We start from the raw sequence: 23,003 nt of genomic DNA on the forward strand, positions 1-23,003 counted from the left end.
TGTGTTTCATCTCACTAGAATGTGTTTGCTTATGCCAGTCTGGTGTGTTCTCTCTCTGTGCAGTTCTCCTGCTGGATTCCTCATCAGTTAAGTCTCAGCTAATATACCATTTCTTTAGAAAAAACTTTTCCCTGTTTGGAACTCTTTCGTGTCCTCATACGTCTACCACTATGTTATCACTTTCCCTGCTAATTCAGATCATTCATTGGTCAAATCTTTACTGAGTACCTAACATTGCCAACATATGATAGAGACAAGCACAAAGGTTATTGGGTACATTTTTGCCTTTTAAAAGTTCGCCATGAACAACATTGTCCCAATCCAATTTTATAGGCAACCAGAAGGACAGGTTATCTCTTTATACTTTCTAGTACTTTAAAATGGAAAGCAATTAATTTTTTGGAATGAATGACATGCTTCACTATATGAAGAATACACATAGACAATTTGTTCAATATTTGTTTTATGAAAAAAAGTGAGGGCAAAAAGAACTCGTAACATAGGGACTATTTACATAAATGTAGTTTTTAAAAGTGCAATTATCTGCTCCACAACTGAAAGTACAATTAATGTACAGAGGGAAATACCCTGCTGGTGCGTTAGGGGAGCTTCTTCCTCACATCAGCAGTGCTTCAGCAGGACTTCCGATGGTCGATAGTTCCTAGTCTGGGTTACTTTGTCTTTCAGAACTAAGAAGAAAGTATTTGACCAGTAATCATGAAATTTTCTCTAATCCTATTAATTTAGTGCATACATTAAGTACATCATATAAAGTTTAAACATTCTTTTTTAACCTCTATTTTTTCTGCCTTTTCAATGTTAGGCTAATTGTAATAAACACAGTTGTGTCAAAGCTTCCAAATGCAAACACAACCATTTAATCCAGTGGAGAACACAAAAATCATAGTTGATCATTTATTTTCTTTTTGCCTAGTTGTAAGATAATTGTGTAGCTGTGTCCATTTTTATGTATACCAGCTATCACTCCAGTCCCAGTAGATCTGCTTTCACTCACAGAGAGCAAAAGGTAAGCTCAAAAACTTGACTTAGTAGCCCTCTTCCTTTCCAGCCTTATTTTTGACTAGTCTCTGTTTCTCATTTGTTTTCATATAGTCAAGAACTGTTTGTAGATTCATTTCCACTGGATACTTAGCCACACTTCTATGCCTGTGTTCTTACTATAACTGCTGCCTGGAAAACCCGTCCTACCCAACATGGAAATAAAATTAATCCACCATAACTCTCATTATTAGTGAGCACAACAATTGTCATTTGTAGGAAGCTTCTCAAATCCTAAGATAAGGAAAATGCCACTCTACCCTGCCCTACCTGTCTAACACACTATGCACAAAACTATCTTAGCATTTATTTTATGTTAAACTTTTTGTATGTCCCTCTTCTACTAGACTGTATTTATTAAGTGGTAAACATTGCTTATTTTTTATACCACATTGCTTGGCATTCAATAACCAAATATTGTTGCATTTAATAACCAAATATTGTTGAACTGAGATGAACTTTGGGGTACAGGAGGAGGGAGAGATGGACAGAAGGCCATCTGGGGCCTAGCACCTCATTCACTTTAACTTACGTACTTTTTCATATCAAATACAAGATGAGAGATTGTTAAAATTCTGACAACTCTGAAAGTAACTGGTAAAGCTACCCCTTCACCAACACCTGGGTAACTCTTTCTGGCTTGCCTGTTCTATACATGATCTCGTTGATTCTTACAATGGAAGTGTGAGGTGGGTAGTATTATGATCTCCAGATTAGAAAAGAGGAAATTCAGAATTAGAGAACTTGAATGACTTCCTTAAGATTCCACTGCTAGACAGCATCCAGAGACTTGAAACCAGGCCATCAGATTCTAAAACCCTTTCTCTAATACTTAACATTGAGGTTATTATATACAGTAAAAGAAAAAAAGCAGTGTGTTTTTACTGAAACTTTCTTATACATCAGTGACACTCCACTGGTAAATGAGGCTTTTGGGGGAGAAAGGGGACAGTTACATTATATTTGGTCCCTTTGCAATAGAGGAAAACCTAATTTTGTAACTACTGTATCAATGAAATTATTTTGTGACAAGAAATATGTGTTTAATGAAAGGTACTTAATGATTATTCACTCATTGTATTTCCATCATTTAATCCATGGAGCATATATAGGTATATAGAATATGGAACATTTCATGGACATCTTCAAGATAATTATCAAATTGCTTCTTCTGTACATTTTCACATATTATAGTTTTGGTAAAAAATATATAATTTAATGCTCAAAATTATATAACATTTTCATTTTTATATGCTCTCCTTATAGGTTTGTATGAAGTGGGTTTTAAACTATAGTGTCCAGAAACTATAATATAACATAGGTATTAACTTGTTTAATAAATAAATCTTAGTTCATTTCCACAAACATGTATTGAGTTTTTCTTATGTTTGGGCCTAGCATAGGGCAAAAATTGTGTTCTTCACATGGTGGGGTAAACAAAGATAATGAAACCATATCCCTTTATATTTGCATTCTGATGGTTCTCTCAAGTGAGTAGGGTTGGAGGTCGTATTTGAAGGGTCTGTGGATTTTGGAAAACCAATTCAGAAATTATTTGGTAGACAGAATAAAGCAGAAAGGTGAAATTGATATTCCTATATCACTAAAGCATCTTCAATATTAGTATGAGGTGAAGAAAGGCTAATGGTGCAAAATTCCCAGAAAGTTATATATATTTAATAATACATGCTTATGTATGTATATATTATGCATGTATAATAATACATGTGTATATATAATTTATGTATATGTTATTAAATACATATATATATACACATACACACACACACACATACACACACACACACACAAAGGAATGAGAGCCTTACCATGATCATCAGCAATGGAAATTGAAAAGAAATGACTGATGACGCAGATTAGGCCACAGTGTTAAGTGGGTGTGGTAAGAATAAACCAGAGATTTAAAGACTGCTGAGTAGAGAGATTATAACACCAAGGTCTCAGAGAAAAGGCTGGGAATGAAGATAGTTAAAAGAGAGTTTATTCTTGAGTTTAAGACAAAATTTGAAGGTACTTTATGGCTAAACAAATTTGTCTTAAAATTTGTCTCCTGGGAATATGTTTATCTCACTGATATACACATGCCTTGCCCACACACCCATATGTGCAAAATCCTCCTCCCTTGCCCAAAGGCTAATAGGTTCTGACAATGAATATTTCTTACTTCATGAGAAATAACTCTGCTGGGCTGGTATCAATAAAGCCCTGATTTCTGTTTATGGTAGTTAGTGTTTCAAATACGTGGACTGATGAAAATACATGACTTGGATGGGTGTGCACGTATTTGTAGGACAAAAGGGATGAAAACACTTCGTATAAGTAAAATGTTGTAATTAATTAAAAGATTTTAAATGCAGAGTTTAAAATAAACACTTAAAATTAGCACTCAAATACCCAAATTTGGATATGTTTATGAATAAAAATAGTCTGTTATACTTGTTTACCATTTTTATTTCCAGAACACTTTTCAAATCTAATTTTTTGAAGGACATTATTTTATTATATGTCAAAAATTTATTTAAGTTTTACTTAAGCAAAAACCTACATGTCATGGGGAGTTCAAACGCCAGCATACAATTTTGGTGACATTCTTACTTGCATCTCCCCCAGATGGTAATTGAAAAATCAATGCAGCATTCTGTTTTAATTATCTTTCTCCAGACATTGATTATAGTACTACTTCATCACCTCTTGGGGAAGTGTTTACTGAGCATGGGCAAAGAACTCAGGTAGGTGTTGATAGCCATATAAAACAAGTATTCTCGCTCAAATATTCCAGAATCACTTTTTTCTCAAACCAGCCACTGTACACTTGCCTTCTACATTCTGTCTAATTGCAATTTCTAGCTTCTTATCTGTTGTATATGTCTCACTTTGCTAACAATTAATGCTTCTTAATGATTTCAAAAACTTTGTTAGAGCCGCTGTATGTTAGTGTGCAAAGTAATGATGCTTTTATGATCTGCTAGTTTGTAAATTTTACAGTGATCCAGTTCTCCTGAGATGGATTGAGGCCATGTTAGTTACATGGTGGTCAATAGGCAAGTGCTCAAAATCCCTTGATAATGGTCCTAGTGTCACCTAATGACAGATAAGCCTATGGAAGAATGCTTCATTGCCAAGTTTTTGAAGCCATTGTAATGAAGAGCTAAGAAGGCTTGAGATTTTATATAGTTGCTCTTTAAGTAGTATTCCTTAAATATTATTTTGTCATCAAGATTTTTGAAAGGACCTGGCTATCATACAGTTTGGAGGTCATGCCTTTAAAATGTCTAGAATTTGAGTTTCCCACATTGTTTAAAAGGGCAGAGATCTGTGATGCAGAAGTCAGATAAGCTGGTAATTGAGTAGCAAATTTTGTATATTCTGGAAAAGATGATTTTTATGAACTCCTCTACTTTTACTCTTCTGAAAGATCTGTGGGAATGGCTAGCAGAATATAAAATGGAGGGGAATTTTCAATGGTGACAAAAATGAGATGGATGATAGTTTCATGCCCTCAACTTTAAAGGATTTTACTTAAGTAATAAACAGAGGGAAATAGTGAATTGATTAGTACCGTGGCTTCAGTTCAGCCTCTGCATTCAATAGCTCCATGGTCTTGGGAGGAAATATAAAAAATTCCTATCACTTGGTTTTCTCATATACAAAAAATGGAAAGAGGTCATATTTGTATCTACCTCATAGAGTTGTTGTGAAATGTAAATAACAGATTAAGTGCTCAACTCAGTCTGTGTCTAGTCTATGATAAGCATTCAACAAGTGTTAGTTAGCGTACCTCCACCCCATCTTCCTCACCATTTTTATGTAAGAGGGAATCAGGGTCAGATTTCTGACCTTCTCCCACCACCACAATTTCCCCAAGGAGCTTTGTGGCCAGGATCTGAGTGGATAAAATGCTGAGAGAACTCTGTTCACAGTCTCTGTGAGGGAAAAGGACAGGATGTGGTCTCAATGAACATTTTAGAAACCCAATATGGCAGGGTTTCTTCCTTCATTGGCAGCCAGAACAAACAAAGTTTCTAACTGAGCATCAGAAAAAAATTCTACAAATTCTATAAAAAGATGCATTATGTCAAAACAAGGGGACATTCCTCAATACTTAGAGGAATTGATTCAATAAAGTAGATATAATATAAAAACAAAACAATATAAAAACCACACAACAGAATAAAAAAAGAAACCAATACCAATACAATATTCAGAGCTTTTTGATCACTTATGATCTGTTTAAAATTTGAGAAAGTATTTTATCTATTTACATAGAGGAAAGAAATGTGAAATAGGAACAACCAGAAATCAGAAAACATTGCATGAGAAAGGAAAATATGATTGCTTAATTGAAACTGTGATGGGTTTCAAAAATAACAAATAAAATACAGTAGAAAACTGATTTACAGAAGTAAAATTCAAGGAATTCAACCAGGACTCAGATGAAAACTGTGAAAAAGAAAAAGAAAAAAACAAGAAAGATACAATACAGACAGAGGAAACAAAATATAAGGCAAAAGTCCAAACAAGAGCACAAATGAGGAACAATAACCAAATAAATTATTTTAAAAAAACTTTATTGGGATGGCAAAAAATCCAGAATTAGAGATTGATACATCTCAACAAATTTCAAGAACAAAAAAATTTAAGTTCTCATTACCAAAACATATTTTGATTAAAATCTTCAATCTTAATTATTAAAAAAAAAATCATATTAGCAGTCAGAATGACAAACCACAAGGCAATAGTTAAGTTAGAGAGAATTAATTAAATATTGTGAATAATAATTTAGCAATTATCACCTAGATCAAAAACAGATTTTATCATCAAATCTTAGAATGATTTGAGTCAAGAATGAGGAGATAAAAATTATGGTGAATTTCAAGACAATTTCAGTATTCTCTCATTGAAAAATCATATGTTGAATGTAAGTGGCAGGCATTTTGTACGGAAAAGGATTTATTGGTAATTTGCTCATTTCAAATTTTACATTTTCCACATCTTCACATGGAAAATGTTATGAAAAGGAAATACAAAGAAAAGAAAATTCCTAATAAAGTAAAAGAGAGGAGTGTGAAAAGACACAAGGCAATTAAAAAACCTAATGTATTTCCACTCAGAAGGAAGGACAGCACCTCTTTTCATGGAACTGGATCATAATGATTTCCAAAGGCAAGGCTCTCTCATGTTCACTTAGCCATCTCTCAAGGGTATGGTTTCCAAGGCCAGGACCCTGGTCTTACATGGATAATGCCATTCAAAACCTCCTCACATGCTCTCTCCCTGTTCTGTGCCATTCTTTTATACCAACCTGACCATTCTGAAGAGGATACGGGAATTCTTCAGGTCTTTTTTTCTCTCTGACAGAGCTGTTGTAGTTGTTGGCTCTGTATCTCTGACCAAGCCATTTCCCTTTTCTGGGCTTCAGTTTTCTCCCCTGAACAATAATTGCAACTGGTCAAGTTGTGTTAATATTATTTGCCTTTATAATTTGCAGATGGTTTATGGATTATGGCAGTGATTTTCAACCTTGACTAATATTGGAATAAAGTGGCAAATTTTTGTTTTGCTTTGTTTTTTAAAATACTGATAACCTGTTTCTCATCTTACGATTCTAATCTAAATGGTCTAGGGGTATGGCCTGGCCACTAGGATTTCAAAAGCTGATCAGGTAGAGAACCATGGAACTAAGTTAATTTATTGAACACCAAGAAAGTACATTCATGTGAAAACATTGTGTAGTGGTGAGAAGTTGGATTACAGTAGCAAAAACCTATTTGCCTTTGGGGGGCAACATCTGCCAAGGAAAACTAAATGCCTGAAAAATGAAGATCTTTTATAAAATTATTAGATTCCTTAAAAGAGGCCCTTTGTGCCAAGGAAGCTGTCTTGAGACGATTCCTTCTGGCCATACCAATTACAGGATCAAGTATCTTTTCTTACAGCAGAAAAGAGAAGAAACTTTCATGTGAAGGTTGGAGCATTGACTTTGGGAGAAGAGAGTAGGACAAACAGTTGGGACTTGGAAACTAGCAGGCATTGAGGAAAACTGAAAAATTCTGTCTCAGCAGACTCTTGGCCTGGAGTTCTCTTCTACAAGGTTGTCCACATGTCTATTTCACTGTATTGGGTCACTGCTAAAAGAGTGATCATTCTACCTAAAACGGCGTGTTTCACCCATTCTGTACACTTCTCTATGCTTTTTGCTGTTTTATTTTTCTTCATAAGACCATCTGACTTATTACATACTTAACTGTTTACGTGTGTGCACAGATATAGCTCCATTCTCAAACAGTTTCTGGTTTACAGTATTCAGTCAATTAATACTCATTGACAATGTCAGCAAGATTGGAGTTCTCATAAGGAATCATTTTTAAATCTACTCCAAGAATTGACTCATTTTTCTATTGAAAGACTGCTTCATACCTTTCATAGAAGATCTTGGTCACATTTAACCAAAACATTAATCAAGAAGGTGTCGATAAGTAATTGGACCATCAGTAATGCCCTAAAAGAACATTTCCTCTTAACATTTCAGCATCTTCTAATAGACTTCTATCTACTAAAAGACTGTCACCCAAACCTCCAGTTGATTTAGCTACATTTATAAGAATCTCCATAGCTACATTTATAGCTAACATTTATAAGAATATTAAAAAATGGACAAACTGGATGGAATAATTTTGTATCAATCAAATAATTGTTGAAAATTATCTGTCAGTCATACAAAATATACTTTGAGGGAGTGAGCATGTTATTACTGTGATTTATAATAAACTCTGCTTCTTTATATTGGCTACCAGTATCATTATCTCAAAACTACTCACTTCCAAGTTCTTGATATTCGAATGATATTATCAGTTATCATCACATTAAATTGTCTCTGTTTTCCATGGTATGCTGCAAGTTTCAATTTTATCCAAACACTATAGAATAATATTCAGTAGTAAAACCTAATCTTTGCTTGCTTCTTATGTAAAATATTGGAATGAGAGACCCAAATCTGCAACTTGTTAAGAAATACGGAGCCACAGTTTACACTTTATTTTAGTCAAAAGGCCAAGAAGTGATTGGCATAAAATTTAAGAGAGTAAGAAATATAAAATTAACTGTGTAAACTATGCTTTGAATCCATACAGAAGGGGTCTATTCAGAGGAAATGGTTTAAGTTAGTATTGCAAAGACTAGGACTTACTGTTAGAAAAAAAACTTTAAATAATTTGTTCAATGTGTCATCTTTGCTCATACTTTATATAATATAAAGGAAGAAATGTGGTAAGTTTTGATCAAAGAAAGTATTGCCATGAAATAGAAGTATATGGATATTCAGAATTTAGGGGAAAAATTCCTGACTATAGAGCTATTTTCAAAAGATCTATCTTGATCAACTCAACCTTCTACCACATTCCTCTAAAATAATAATAATAATAATAATAATAATAATAATAATAATAATAATAAATTATTATTATTACTACTACTATTATTATTATTATTATTATTAGTGATCATTTGAAACCATATCTACAACTTATTTGGCCCTCCTCCCATTGAGAGGTAGGTTCTATGGTTCTTTCCTTTAATCGGGATCAACCTTAGTGACTTACTTGTAACAAATAAAACACTACAGATGTGATATAATATGACTTCCAAAATCCCATGTAGCTTCCTTCATCTGGAGATGTTTGATCTGAAGAAAGCCAGCCTCTATATAGGAAATCTGACTACTCCAACACTTCCGTGCTAAAAAGGTCATGTGTAAGTGTTCCAGGTACCAGCTCAGCTGAGCTCCCAGCCAAGAGCCAGCATCAATTGTCAGCCCTGTGAGTGAGTCATCTTGATGTTCAACCCAGGTGAGACTTCAGATGATTGCACTCTCAGCAGATGTCTGACTACAATTACACAAGTGATCCAAGCAAGAGTCGCCCCATGAGTACCTCACAAATTCCCTACCCTTATGTACAAAATGATGATCAAAAATAAGATCATTATTTTAAACAACTAAAGTTTTGGGGTCATTCATTTCACTGGTATATTAACTAGTACAAATTAAAGAGCCATACTTCTACAAACTCTCTGATCCAAAATTATGCCATGTGGGTTCAATCCCTGGTACTTCTTCTAAAAATAAATGAATAAACTAATTACCTCCCCCACACACAAAATTTTTTTAAATTATGCCATGAACAATTAATTTCTCAAGTCATCCATATTTATCCCAAAGAGCAGAGCATCTCAGAGAAGTTTCTTAGGCTGACATTTTCAAGTTTCATGTTGCTAGTAACTGATTTAGTTAAGTAAATTCTCATTTTTCTGATAGCCCCTTTGGTTCCAACTTACACGTCAGACATCTACCAGTGTGCTGCTTTTGCCCCCTCTTTCTTTCTGACAAGCTTTGCCATTTGTAGTACCCCAGGGAAAATGTCCCTCAGATTATATCCAGTTGAAATTGGTTAACTTTTATATAACTAATAAAATTATTCCACAGACTTGTCTCTTAAACCATCATTTGTAAGTGTTAAATAATGATGTTATTAAATTTGGCCAACTGGTTTTCTTCTTGGCTTTAGCCAAATATCCTTAGAGGAGTGGAAAAAGCTTTGTCTATAGTTAACTGTTAATTATTACTATATAATCAGATATATAGTTACTCAGGTTGCAGATAGTTTTGGCAATAACATTACCAATCTTTTCCATTAGATATACAGAACCAATTATGCCAGATACTATGTAAACATGTGAGGAGCAAAAGTCTGTCAAATTGAGTCCAAATACTAAAAAAATACATATAATCTATGTTTTTTTTTAAAAGCAGGAAACATGCAGCATTAAAACATACTAAATACATCTAGTTATGATATGAATTAAATAGGTATGACACATTCCTGTGAACGGTTTAATAGGGTCTTAAGAATTGGTCTCCAAAGTCATGCTGTCTGGTTTCAAATCCAGCCTCAGCCCCTATGGTAGAGACTGCAAATCATCCACCAAAAATGTCTATTTCCTTTTTCCCTGAGCACATTTCTTATCATCTTTTGATGTTAGGATGGCCATATGCCTGAGTTTTTGACAAATAAATGTGAGTAGAAGTGATGTGCAGTATCTAGATCTGTCCTGTAGAGCCATCTCCTCTCCTTGTCTGGATGTCATCTTTTAAGATGATCTTGAAAAACATGTGCTTAAGTTTGGCAGAACTTATCAGCCTAGTTCCATGAATGACTGTGTGGAAAAGGGTTTCCCTAACCCCAACTCACCATTGACTGAGACTGCAATTGAATATTACTGTATTTTGATGTATATATCAAACTGTTGGGTATATATTACTGTAGACACAGAATCCTAGGATAATCATTTACTAGCTGTGTGACCTTGAGAAAAATTAAATTTTCAAGGCCTCAGCATCCTTATGTGTAAAATGTAAAATGGCTATAGTAACACCTTCTTACGGGATTGTTGAAAGGATTAAATTAAGTAATGTATGTTGAGGACTCAGAACAAAGCATGATTCACAGTAAATAGCGTGAACTGAGTCATTATCATCATCATAATTATGAGGATTCGATATGGAGAATATCTAATTGATGAGAATAGTCTTGCATTGTTAGAAATAAACACTAAGGATTACTTTTTATGTTTGACCTATTAAATTTAAAAATGCTAATACTTCTTTTATTTATTCATACTTTAAAATATTAAATACCTACTTTTCATGAAGCATCGCTAAGAACTACATTTATGACATTGGATATGGCAGGTATCCTTCCAACTGTCACAGAACATGTCCTTTAATGGAGAAAACAGGTATTACTCTACAGTCACAACACAATGAGATAAGTTTCATATTCAAGGTACAGAAGGATTTCATTTCATGAAGCAAATAATAGGGAACCTATTCAAATCTAGAGGAATCAGTGACTCTAAGAAAAGATCTTAATGTTAAGTGGGAATTACCTGGGATTTACCTGGTTGAAGAAGCAGGTTTGGGAGCTAGACAGGGAAGAGAAGAGAATTCCTGCAGAAGGAAAAGCATGTGCCAAGGCTGGGTGGTAAGAGGAAGCATGATAGAATCTTAACAGTAGATGAAGTAATGTAAGCACCTGAAGGGACAGAGGGCTATGGAAAAAGATAAGAGAGAGGAGCAGGGACAGATCATGGAAAGGCTCCAAGGATGTGCTAAGTCCTTTGGGTTTATCGTAAAGGCTGTGGGTGTTGTGGAGGGGGTTGACATAAATAGATAAGGATTTTAAAAATGTGACTCTGTCTGCAGTGTCAGAACAGATTGGCAGAAACAAGTCTTTTAGCTTGGGTATTGGGAGAACTATTGGGAGGGTGTTGGAGCTTGCGGATAATGGCAGCCTGGACTAGGATAACAGTAGAAATGATTTAGAGCAGTGAATGGATTAAGAACCTATAGAGGCAGGTAATCTACAGGACAGGGAGATTGTTATTTGTAAAGGGAGAGAGGAAAAGTCACAAATAATATTCAGGTTTATAATTAAGCTATTGAATGGCTGGCAGCATTTGGTGGGACTCCTGAAGAAAGTTTTGTCGATTTTGAGTTTGCAGCCTGTACTGGATTTCAAAATGGAAATAATGAGAAGGCATTTGAGTATTAACGTCAGAAGTCAAGTCTGCATGTGTTGTCCATGTATTCAACAGAAAGAGTGTAAACAGCTAAAAGGAATCTCTTCTTAGTCTACTTAATAGTCCTGAGGTGACCTGAAATAAAGTTAAGGTCAAGAAACGTGACTAATGCAATGTTTATATGTTTATCTAGCTGACAAGGCCACATGGAGTAATGGGGATTTGAATGAATATTTATTGGGATGATTTAATAAAGGAGAAAATTCCTGCATTCTAAAATGTATTTTAGTGATAATTCCATATTGGAAATTCTCTCCTATACGCTCATCATCAGTGTGTAGAAATGGGACGCTCTAAAAGAAATCCTTAATAAAACCATGATTTAATAGAAAGAAAATCAATGTAATTGATCTGAAGATAGAAAAGAGATCCTAGTCTCCTTAAAAGGACTTTTTATTGCTACTTTATTGGATGATTTCTTCAAATGTTTTTCTTATCTATAAACATTTATGATCAATTAAATTTTTTCTGATTATTGAAGCAATGCATTTTATAAAATTTGGAAAGTATTGAAAGTTTATATAAAAATATCTCAAATATTTAAGTGAAGTCATTATTAATATTTTTGTGTGTTTCCTTCCAATTCTTTGAATAGGGATACAATTTTTTTCTACAAAATTAGTGATACAATTTTATGTCTTGTTCTTGTTTATTTGCTCTTTTAAAGTATACACACAAGTCATTAAACACTCTTTGAAAATTCAGAGTACTAGAGCTGATAACACTTTAAATGTTTATCCATTCCTCCATTGTTGGATATAATATGGGTTCTAATTTTTCTTCATTACAAATAACTCAGATAATCTTCTTTATAATCTTTATACATGATGTAAGAATCATGTGTTCTTAGAATTAGAATTACTTGATTAAAAAGTATGCCTAAGGGATGTTTAAGATCACTTGGTTATTTATCAGGGTTACCGCTGGGAAATCGCATTGCAGAACCTAAGCTAAATGGAACATTTCTACTGTTTCCCTCTGCTGTAGTGTTGTTTTTTGTTTATTAAGTGTGCCTTATAATCAATGATTGTTTCAGATAGATATTATGGAAATTTTATTTGGTCAAATGATATATTTTCCCTAAAGTTTGCTTTGAGTATAGATCTAAAGTATGTTTGCCATTCTCTAAAATGATACTACTTCTTCCCACCCAATGCTCAGATCTATGTGAAAACTTTAGGGCCATAGCTTTCTCCAGAGCTTTAGTGTGCTTTATTCTGCATGGCATTGAAAGGCAGTGTCGCTTATGATGAATCATGAAGCTCACAACTAACGATACATTTAAAGCCAATTCATTTGTCTCTTTGATCATGTAAATGCATTGGCGTTCACCAAGCTTGCTGTGATAGGACATTATAGTTAGTTTGGAGTCATTTCATGGTACACTTATATATCAGTGCAGCTGCCACTAATGTTTACAGGTCCATGTGCTACATATCCTCATGATATTTTACAGAGGTTAATGCTTATGCACAGTAGATTTATTTATTATGTAGGCAATAACAGACCCACAGGAGCCATTACAGCTCTTAAGAGATTAGTGTCTCTGATCACTCCCATTTTATCCTGTCTCTTTCTTATTCTATGTAGCTGGTAAGCTCCTTTTTCTGTTTTTTCTTTTCTTTTTTTTTTATAATTTTTCACTCATATTGAAACCATTTCAGTACATTCTAATGGTAAAATTAGTCTTATACCTGTAGGTTGTAGATTTTAGAAAATATTTTATTGGTCTATAAATCAAACCGATATCTAGAACTGCTAGTACTTGCTCTTTGACTTTGAAGTTGTGTCCTCATTCTTGCTAATCCAGCCTTGATAGTAGTCTAGACAATAGTCTACTATTAAGAAGGAAATATTTCACATCTTGCACAGAGTTTGGCTTTTTTGCAATAGTAAGTGCTATCAAGGCATAAAATGTTATTCCCTAGCTCCAACACCTTGCAACATAACTTACAGAGGCTTTCTCTTCAAGAAAAATTCTCACTTGCAACTCATGTTTAGTCTGTTTTTCCTATCTTATCCCTAACAGCTGGGTTATATCTGCTTCCAGGGAAATGTGTTATGTATGTTTAATACCAATAGCTAAAAAGAACTTTGAAAACTGAAAATAGCCTTACATTTAAGTTTAAAGCAATCTGCCAAATATTTTTTTTAAATTGATCACCAAATTGGTGATCATGACATTAATCATTAACAAAGATTATAAGGACTTAAGGTCCAGTCTACAGAAATAGAGGAAAGGTAACCAAAGATAATCATTTTTGTTTCAATCATAACTTAATCCCTAGCGTTTCCTTCTTTGTATCAGGAAGCTTCTGGTCCAGGACCAATTTGCTTTAAGTGGAGATTGTATTTAATCCACAGTGTCTGAGGCTAGTGTGTGAAGACAGGAGTTCCATTCTTCCTACGACCTTGTCAGTTTTGCTTTGCTGAAAGGGCTTCAGCCTCGCCAGATCACGTGCTCTCAATTCACATGCTTAGTCAGGAAGGTTGTTGTGATATGAAACCAGCTTCATTCCCCAGAAGCCACACGTTTGCTCAAATTGGAAGGACTGTTGGCCAATGGGGGCATTACTCACAGAATATTTGTCAGGCCAGATGTACTGGTGTTCATCGTCTACCCATGAGGCAATGTCTCTGGATACTGAGTCACAGGGGAGGGGTGAAAAATTTAAGTAATTACATACCTGCAGATATTAGCAAGGAAGGTCTCCTTCATTCAGTATATTACCTCTCTTTTTTTTCTTTCACATGAGAATTTTTTTTTCTGAACATTCTACCATTTTAAAATGAATCTCATAATTTCTAATAGAGTAATTTCACACATTCAGAATTATCATGGAGTATTTTGTTATGAGGCTTAATACCAATAAGGGTAAAGGTATGGGTGAGTCCTGAGTTGTGTAAATGTATTAGAAGATGGTGTACATAACTATTGCTGTACCCAATGACCTCAATACTGAGTGGGAGTGTTAATGTGAAAATGGTTTTATCACCTCGATTCGGTGTTATCTATCAATGGTGGGTAAACAAGTTTTCCTAACTCACCTTATTTAAGAAACCATGAGAGTCCCAATGGATTGTTTAGGTTCTCAGGCTACAGGGAACATTCAGTGATGGTGCAGTCTAGCAAAACTCCAGAACTCACTTTATGTTACTTGTTTATATGAAAGATATTTACAAGACCATTGTATTAAATGTTCATTTGAGCTCCTTCTCTTAAGGTATCTAGACTGAATTCAGTCATAAAAATATTAATGGATTTGTAGCCAGAAAAGTCTCTGCATACAATCTATACAAGTATTGTTTAGAGAAAATAACCTTATTCATCTCATACTAATTTTGTATTAAAATATGATAGGGCAGTAATTGTGTTATATCCAAACCCCACTGTTCTTTTAAAGCCAACTTAAAAAACAAAAGAACTTGTAAATTAAATTATATTTTGCACAAATAATGCACCTATAATTGTGAGATTTTTTAATCTGTAAAAATAGTTTTTTTTCTAAAGGCCAGCCATTCCTTTCTTTTAGCTCAAAGGAATATTATACAGGTAGCAGTGCCCTGAAAAGTAAACAGCTCTTTCATATGCTGAGGATTTGGTGCTATGTGCCTTCTGTCTCAGGAGGGAACATTTTCATAATGCGTAATACTTATCGAAAGCACTGATTTTAGTTCAGAGCAGAGAAAACCTACCAGATATGATAGGATTTTTAAAAATAGAATAATCATAAATCTAAATTCATTGAGTGACAAAGGTAGATTTTCCTCTGGGGAAGCAGTGGGAAGGTCCTCTGATGTTACTAATCTAATTCCTGATGAGACAAGTACGTTAATCATTTTTAAAAAATAGTGTCATATTACATTTTGAGACATGGCAAAATGCTGAATTTATGATGCTCGATGCCAGAAGTGGTATTTATTTTCATATAACATCTGCAGTATAGGTGATCAAGGTATAATAACTACTAGAAAGAAAAAGTTCCATGTGAAAAAATTGTTATGTTTTTTTTTCTTGGGCAATATGAAAAAGATGAGAGGCAAACAAATTATATTTGTAGTATGAGAAAGAACTATTTTATCTCATTTAAAAAAATATACAACTTTCAAACAGCTTCCAAATTGGGATACTGCATCATTAAGCATTTGACATTTGTCCAGTTAAAACTATTGACTCATGCTTTCATTGCTTCCCCCTCAAATTACTACAGTGCCACAGCTGATCTGACTATATTTTCCATTTCTTATAAATAGCCACAAGAAAAGTATTAATTATCCTTGTACGATTTAATGCACCAACTGCCTTAACCTTTCAGGTTTTCTTAAACGCCAGCATAACAAGGCATATCCATGGCAGCAAATGTGATTTATGACAGGAATCTTTAATTTCTGTTTTTAAATATGTTACCCACCGATCTGCATACATTTAAATTCGCCTGCAACACTTTTCTCTGTCTTGAGGCTGTTGTTTAATATTCAAGGATGATTTTTGTCCACATACATTTTGGTCTATGTCACCTCAGATTAAATTATTACTGTTTGCAGCCTTTTCGGAGCAGGCCTCAGGCCCTTATTTACAAGAATCAATGAAACAGTAATGAAAATCCATTTTTCATACTATCAGCTCTGGCCTGCTTTTATTTAGTTAGCTGTGTCTAAGCAAGCAATTCATTTTGTGCAAATGTCATGTAGAGAAAAAAGGATGAGCCGTGAAAGGGTTAATCATGAAATAAGACCTGAGCTTTCCCCCATATAAAAAGCATCCGTAATGTTAAAATTAAAAAAAAAACCTCTTAATATATGCAAAGTAATGTATATTGACACATAAGCAAGGCTTTTCATGATGAATATTGAAATATATATGCAAAGCACAGGAAGTGTGTAACATGTTATAGATCTTTCAGTGTACATTTAGAGGAAATGAACCATTTATATTCCACAATTTAGTGAATACCTACTGTTTATTGGTACAGAGCACATAGGAGTATATTTGTCTTAGTAATTTATTTAGGTAAATATATTTATTCTTCTAGGGGTTCTTGTGCTTTTCTTGGTTCTATAGTCCTAGACATAAATATTTAACAATGCATTGTCTCAAATGTTATTCATGTAATTTATCAGAGAAAACAGTGGAGTTGTAATAACTTTTAAGCCTGCACCTTCTCTTAAACCTGAGATTGATTTAGAATGCAGGCAACTGAGCTGGATTTTCCTCATACTGCTGAGAATTATTTACTAGTTCTAACCAAGATAAGAAAAGCTGGTTCAGCTACCAAAAGAACAAGGTTCATTTAGCCCTTTTGGAATCAGCTTTCTTAAGCAAATACTTTGGCTTTAAAAGAAAAGGGGTTAGTGAGAGAAGAAAGCATTTAATTATTATGAATATATTTCCCTGTACTTGCTGACCTACCCACTTTCCTTTATACATATATGTATACACAGAAATATACATATATATTACCCCTTATGAGTATTACTCTTGGGAATTTCTTCTAAATTTTAATGCACTTGGCTATAAGGATGTCAGTTCAAATTATAGCTAAGGTCTTGTAAAAATGACTGCCCACTTTTTTTATATCATTAAAAGAAACATAGAAAGAGTGAAAGCATTTGGAGTCTTCTTCATCTTTGCTATAGACTTCCTCAGAAATGAATTTTAAAAATTAAAAAACCTGGAGTTTTCTATCTGTACATTTTTTCTATTATATTTGGTTTTTAAAAATCTGTTTCTCGTATTTGGTGATAGAATTTCTAACATAGGTAAAATGTGCAGATCTGAAAGTTGGCTGATTTGATAGTTTTAATTATCTTTTAAAAGCTGAGAGTAATTTTCTATAGAGCCAAAGCAGAAAATTCTTTCATCGTAGTCCTGAAACTGTATCTGAACAGTGGATTCAATACTGTGATTGCTCATATAGATCAAGACTAGTCCTGGTAATGGAACAGGTCACTGTAAACCAATCAGACATTGTGCCAAAACATTTAGTTGACCTCAGTTACCAAAGTGTGCTTACATCCAAAGGTGCAGTATCTATCCCACTGCACACAGATAGTCTTTATTCCAGTATTAAAGCCTCATATGGTGAGATTTTAAAATGTAGGTAGCGGACAAGGATGTTAATTGTCAGAGTCTGAATTATTCTAGAAAATTGATCATTAAAATATTTTATTGTTGATTGTTGTTGACTTAAATCCAGTAAGAAAGAAAACTGATTGACTGGTTAATGAGTGGTAAAAGTAAGTTGCTCTTTTTTCATACCTTTTTCTTATAGAATCAACCTACCATTGGCTTGCCTTCCTACCGGCATTTATAAAAGGTAACGAGGACTGAAAAGTCTCCTGCCAGAGATACAAATATGAAAAATAAAGGTACTGTACTTTCAGAAACTGTTCTTAATTTCTCAAAATGGGTTCAAGATTAGGGGGAAAACGCACAAAGTCTTACCTTTAAAGTATGAAAGCAATCCACTTGGGTTTCATTTATTCTAGTAATCCACACTGCTGATCAGTAATCTGTATAATTGAATAGATTTTGTTTATCTTCAGATATAAAATTTCTCACTTACATGTTTTTTGAATACATATAATTGCATTACAAAGCCAACCTTTATAGGACGAAGAGGTAAAGGTGTTTGTAAGCCACTCCCTGAATTAAGAATTCCTGTTTACAAATGTCCAGCAGATCTAAGACCTGTGTTCCATGCCTTCCACTCAGAGTTCATAATGAGGTATTACTCACTCATTTTGCATTTTACATTACACTTAAAAATCTGGTAAAAACTTGGGGAGAACACCAATGTTATATACCAGCTCTGAAAAAGAAAGAAATCTGCTATTAGTCTTTCAACTGGGTATCTATTTACAAACTACAGGAGATGAGATATGGAATAAAAGTATAGACAAATTTAACATTCGATTTCTCCATTGAATGGGATTAGATGGCTTATTTTTTTAAATCTTCCTATGCTCTTTATTTCCTAAAAATTATAGAGTGATTAGACACTAGATGACATTTCCATCAGGGGAATGATATTTTTTAAAGAAATGAAGAAGTAAGGGAAACTCCTGTGAGAAGGAGGAGGAAACCCAAAGGGGCTAAGAACAAATAGCACCTCTCTCAGCTGAACAGAGTATTATCTTTCCTTCACTTTTCTTTTCAATGGAAATTATCCCCATAAGATATTCATCTGAATTCAGAAACATTATCTTTTTACCTTTCACTGAGAAGATTTAGAAGATACAGTAATAATTCAATAGAAAATATTGCTTATTATCTGAGAGCTAGCTTGGATCAGCTGCATGAACAAATGGGTAGTTTGACAGAGGGAGGGCTGTGACAAGAGGGGAAAAGGCTAACACTGTGAAGAGTAGGGTTGGTGTGGGGCTGCACTGGGATGGGACTTGGAATGGAATGAATGTGTTTGTAACCTGACACTGTCACTTCCTCATTGTGTGAAAAATCTCTGAATCCCACTCTTCCTCTATTTCCTCATCTGTAAAATGGTGGTAATTTTAGTATCCACATCAGAGTTGTGCTTATTGTGAAATAATACGATACCCATAAAGCATCTTAAAACATAGTAGGAGCTTAAAAAATGTTAGCTATGGAAAGTGTATTACATGTTTAGGAAGTAGTAGAGCAGATTATTCTAAACTGGAGAGAGATGCAGAAAGGAAGGTGTAAAGGTGTAATTTTTGAAAATTTGAATATTCCAAAAAGGTATTGAGACTGCATTGAATCCAAGAAAAAAAAGGAAGGATAGGGGAGTTATTATCTTCGTTAGCCTCCTCATTCTCCCCTTCCCTGAAGTAGCAGAGCCCCTGCTGTCAAGAACCAAGGCTAGTATAATTGGCATTGATTAAATAGTATGATTTATATATGGGCTAGCCTGGGAACCTAACAACTATATTCTATAGAAAAATACATTACTTCTTACAAAGAGCCAATCTACACCTGAACATTTGGAATATACTCATTTATTAATTGACCTTTTTATCTCATTATGTCTTATTTTCCATTTACTTAGCAAATACATTTTTAAATAGCATTGATATATATTCAACTGTAGTTTAGAGAGTCACTAAGGAATAAGAAAACAAGAACCAGGGAATACACTGTAAAAATGATTTCTCAAATAGATTAATTATTGGTTAACAAATGTTCTCAATGAGCAAAGGCAAAAAAAATATTTTTTTTGTCAGCCCTAGCTTAGGACTTAGAAAATTAAATTTATGAATATGTCCTATTGCATTGTCCACATCTCACATAAACACGAAACTGGGAAAATAAAGTAAAAAAAAAATAGCAAATAGTTATCTATTAGATACCTGAAAATGAAACAGTGTGACCAATATACTTAGACAAAAAAAAAAAGACAACTAGATAAAACATTACAGTGAATATATTTAGTAACTAAAAGGTGGGGAATAAAAGAAAAATATCAGCATCTTTATTTTTTATGAATACCTTATAGTGCAGACTGTTACAAATATGGACCACAAAAGTAACTATTCTTCTACGAGAATCAGAGAAGGAATCAATTCATCTCGAGCATATTCAGATTCCATCAATGATTTATGACCGCTTATGAAGAAAAAGAAAATATCAATTTCTAAATTTATATTTAATATTTACAAATATGTAAATGAGGCTGTCTCAGAAATGTGCAGCAGATGTCCCTATCTACTCGGTGCTGATGGACTGCCTAGGTAATACTTTAAAATGATAGATTGGCAATGAGAATATTATTTTCTACTCTATTTCATCGTATTCATTTGGAAGCATTAATTCTTTTAAAGAAGATTATACATGCAATCCAATCTTGACAGCCTGGCTCTATGTAATGGGATGTTCTATTTAAATGTGAGGACATATTGATCTCATTCTGAAGTATCTATCTAGTATCTATCAAGAGGATAGAGTTTGAACATTTTCCATGGTGGGTCCTGTTCCAAAATTTTTGAAATTGAATACGCTATAAAGAAAATAGGAAAAATAGTAACTTTTCACTTCTTGATTTGGAGACAGTTTAATTAAAGAAAAGAACATTGAAAGGAGTTGTGATATTTCTTTACACAGGGTCTTTCAGTGGGAGGATGGAATATGTACCTCAAGGGAAAAGTAAGGCAAGGGATCTGATTCCCCTATATTTTGAAAAGTGGATCATTTTGCCCAGGGCCTCAGGACCATAAACTGTCACAATCTCCACGATGCTCCAATATGGCAGTATACCTTCACATACACCCTTTCTGAGCACTAATGAAAACGATTTGAACTAAGTAAATCAATTCACGTTAAGATCTTGGGTTTGTCCTGACTATTTAAAAATTGGGTTGAGAAAGTGTTCTAAGTTATTTTTATTCCTCATATCCATGTGTAAAAAAATGGAAAACATTTCTTTAATATTCATTCAAGGGAGGGTACATTAAATATGGAAAGAGAATGGAATATTTTTATAAAATAAAAATTGACCATAATCAATGGCAAAAATCAAGAACTATCATTTTGCGGTGTGTGTGTGTGTACAATATATTACATATTCCAAACCAAAAACTAAGAAATATTTAGAGTGTTGCCTAAAGCATAAATAATATTGAATAACAAATGTTGTTTATTTAAATGTTCTACATTAAAGTGTTTTAGCCTAGTAGAATTCTCCCAGTAAAGTTTGGATTACATTTTGCATATGAATATCAAGTGCAATAATGGGTAATCACAAAATACTATATTTGACTAATTGAAAATATTTTAATTTTCAAACAAAAACAATAATGACTAACATGTACAGATTTGTCTATGTTTTAATAGAAATGAATTCAAATAAAATTTTGAGTTTTAATGATATATGATGAATAAATATCAGAAAGCAGTTTAAGAATATTTATTAGCAATTTTCTGCTTGGGCTATCCTAATGGTTGTATTAAAAAGTAATAATGCTTTCTTAAAAGTACAGGGCAATTACGTTTATAAGCATCCAGATGCTGTGTTAGTGAAAATTCCATGAAATCTGAGGAAAAAATCTCATACGTTAGAGGGTATAGACTATGAATCTGGGATATTTAAGACAATAGCTTTTGAAGTATAAGTATAAAATATGTGCATGTGTTCCTAGGAGATGTTTTTAGAGGTTCCACTCAAATCCCTAATATGAACAGAGTTGTGATTGGAGCATACAAGCTAGAAATTATGTTACATGTATCTGATGTAGAGAGATTATATAGCTAATATTGACCATTATTAGTAAAATTTTAAATTAGAATGCCATTATTCAAGCTAGTGGGACTACGATGAATGTACACACAAAAAGGTGAAAACACTCTCTTAGAAATAAACATATATCCTATAATATTCACAGGATGTCAGATGACTTTCCAAAAAGATGCTTCCACTCATTTTTGTATTAGTTTCCCTTGTATATGAAATAAATTACCTCTTCCTGACAAACTTGTGACTTTCTGCACAAGATATATTTTTCTTCCAACAAAAAGGGTTAGTCTTTTTATTAATCACTATCTAACTGGAACTAAAAAGTCAAAGGGGTCTAATTACTAAATAACAGAAATTAGAAATGGAATAAATTTTCATTTATCTGGCTTAACAATGATGAACAGATAGTTCAAAACAGATACTCACACAATAGTCATTTCTATTTGTATTTGGAATGCATTATTAAAATCAATTTGTATCACCTTGCTAATGGCTGAAGGAATTGGCCCTAATCCATTGTGAATGATAGTAAGAAATCAGCCTGAGGGTCAATTTGCAGAATATTCTCCCTCATTCAAATGAATGGTTCTGTAGAAAGGTTGAAAGCTGCAAAATGTTCCTGGTGAAGAGCTCTAAGTAATCAAGAGGTCAAAATAAATTTGGAGTCACTTCCTCAAGGACCCATGCAAAGCAATCTGGAAATAAGAAAAAAGGACTCTTTTTACTAATTAGTGATTACTGATATTTTCAAAATAATACATTATAATAAAATATTTATGAATTTTATCCTAAGTGTCATCTTTTCTGTATGTTTTGGAAATAAAATTCTAAGGAGGGTGGTCTTGCACTCACTTCCAAGTCCAGCTACACTGCACTGTCTTCAAATGTTGGTCACTCCTTCCTCCTGTATCTCGGTTCTACGTCATTGTTGATTTCACAGCTGGTCATCTTTTAGAATTCCAAGAGCCATACTATTCCTTGGTTCAAGTCCTTGCTGTGCTTGCCTCAGCAAAAGTGTCCTGCAGGAAAGGCCACCCTTTTCATACTGAATCCTTTCATTTTGGCCAATAGTACAAGCCT

The 23,003-nt window shown here is 33.7% G+C and overlaps 2 long non-coding RNA genes across 4 annotated transcripts in view; one reads left to right on the forward strand and one right to left on the reverse strand.

Moving 5' to 3' along the window:
• LOC140696588 (uncharacterized) overlaps nt 1-23,003 on the forward strand; it is a 208,168-nt gene that overhangs the window by 93,273 nt on the left and 91,892 nt on the right. For both annotated transcript variants that reach the window (XR_012073078.1, XR_012073077.1), the window contains exon 2: nt 17,988-18,084. This is a non-coding gene — a long non-coding RNA (uncharacterized lncRNA). The remainder of the gene's footprint in view (nt 1-17,987; nt 18,085-23,003) is intronic.
• Nucleotides 488-22,838, reverse strand: LOC140696586 (uncharacterized). Of its 2 annotated transcripts, XR_012073075.1 has the most exons (7): nt 22,776-22,838; nt 22,406-22,618; nt 18,161-18,228; nt 17,999-18,054; nt 10,776-10,854; nt 6,383-6,508; nt 488-689 (listed from the first exon to the last, which is right to left on the reverse strand). It is a non-coding gene; the product is annotated as an uncharacterized lncRNA (long non-coding RNA). The 2 variants fall into 2 exon arrangements; XR_012073076.1 differs by lacking the exon at nt 17,999-18,054.

This window comes from Vicugna pacos, chromosome 5 (genome assembly GCF_048564905.1).
Source record: "Vicugna pacos chromosome 5, VicPac4, whole genome shotgun sequence".
NCBI classification, from domain to species: domain Eukaryota; kingdom Metazoa; phylum Chordata; class Mammalia; order Artiodactyla; family Camelidae; genus Vicugna; species Vicugna pacos.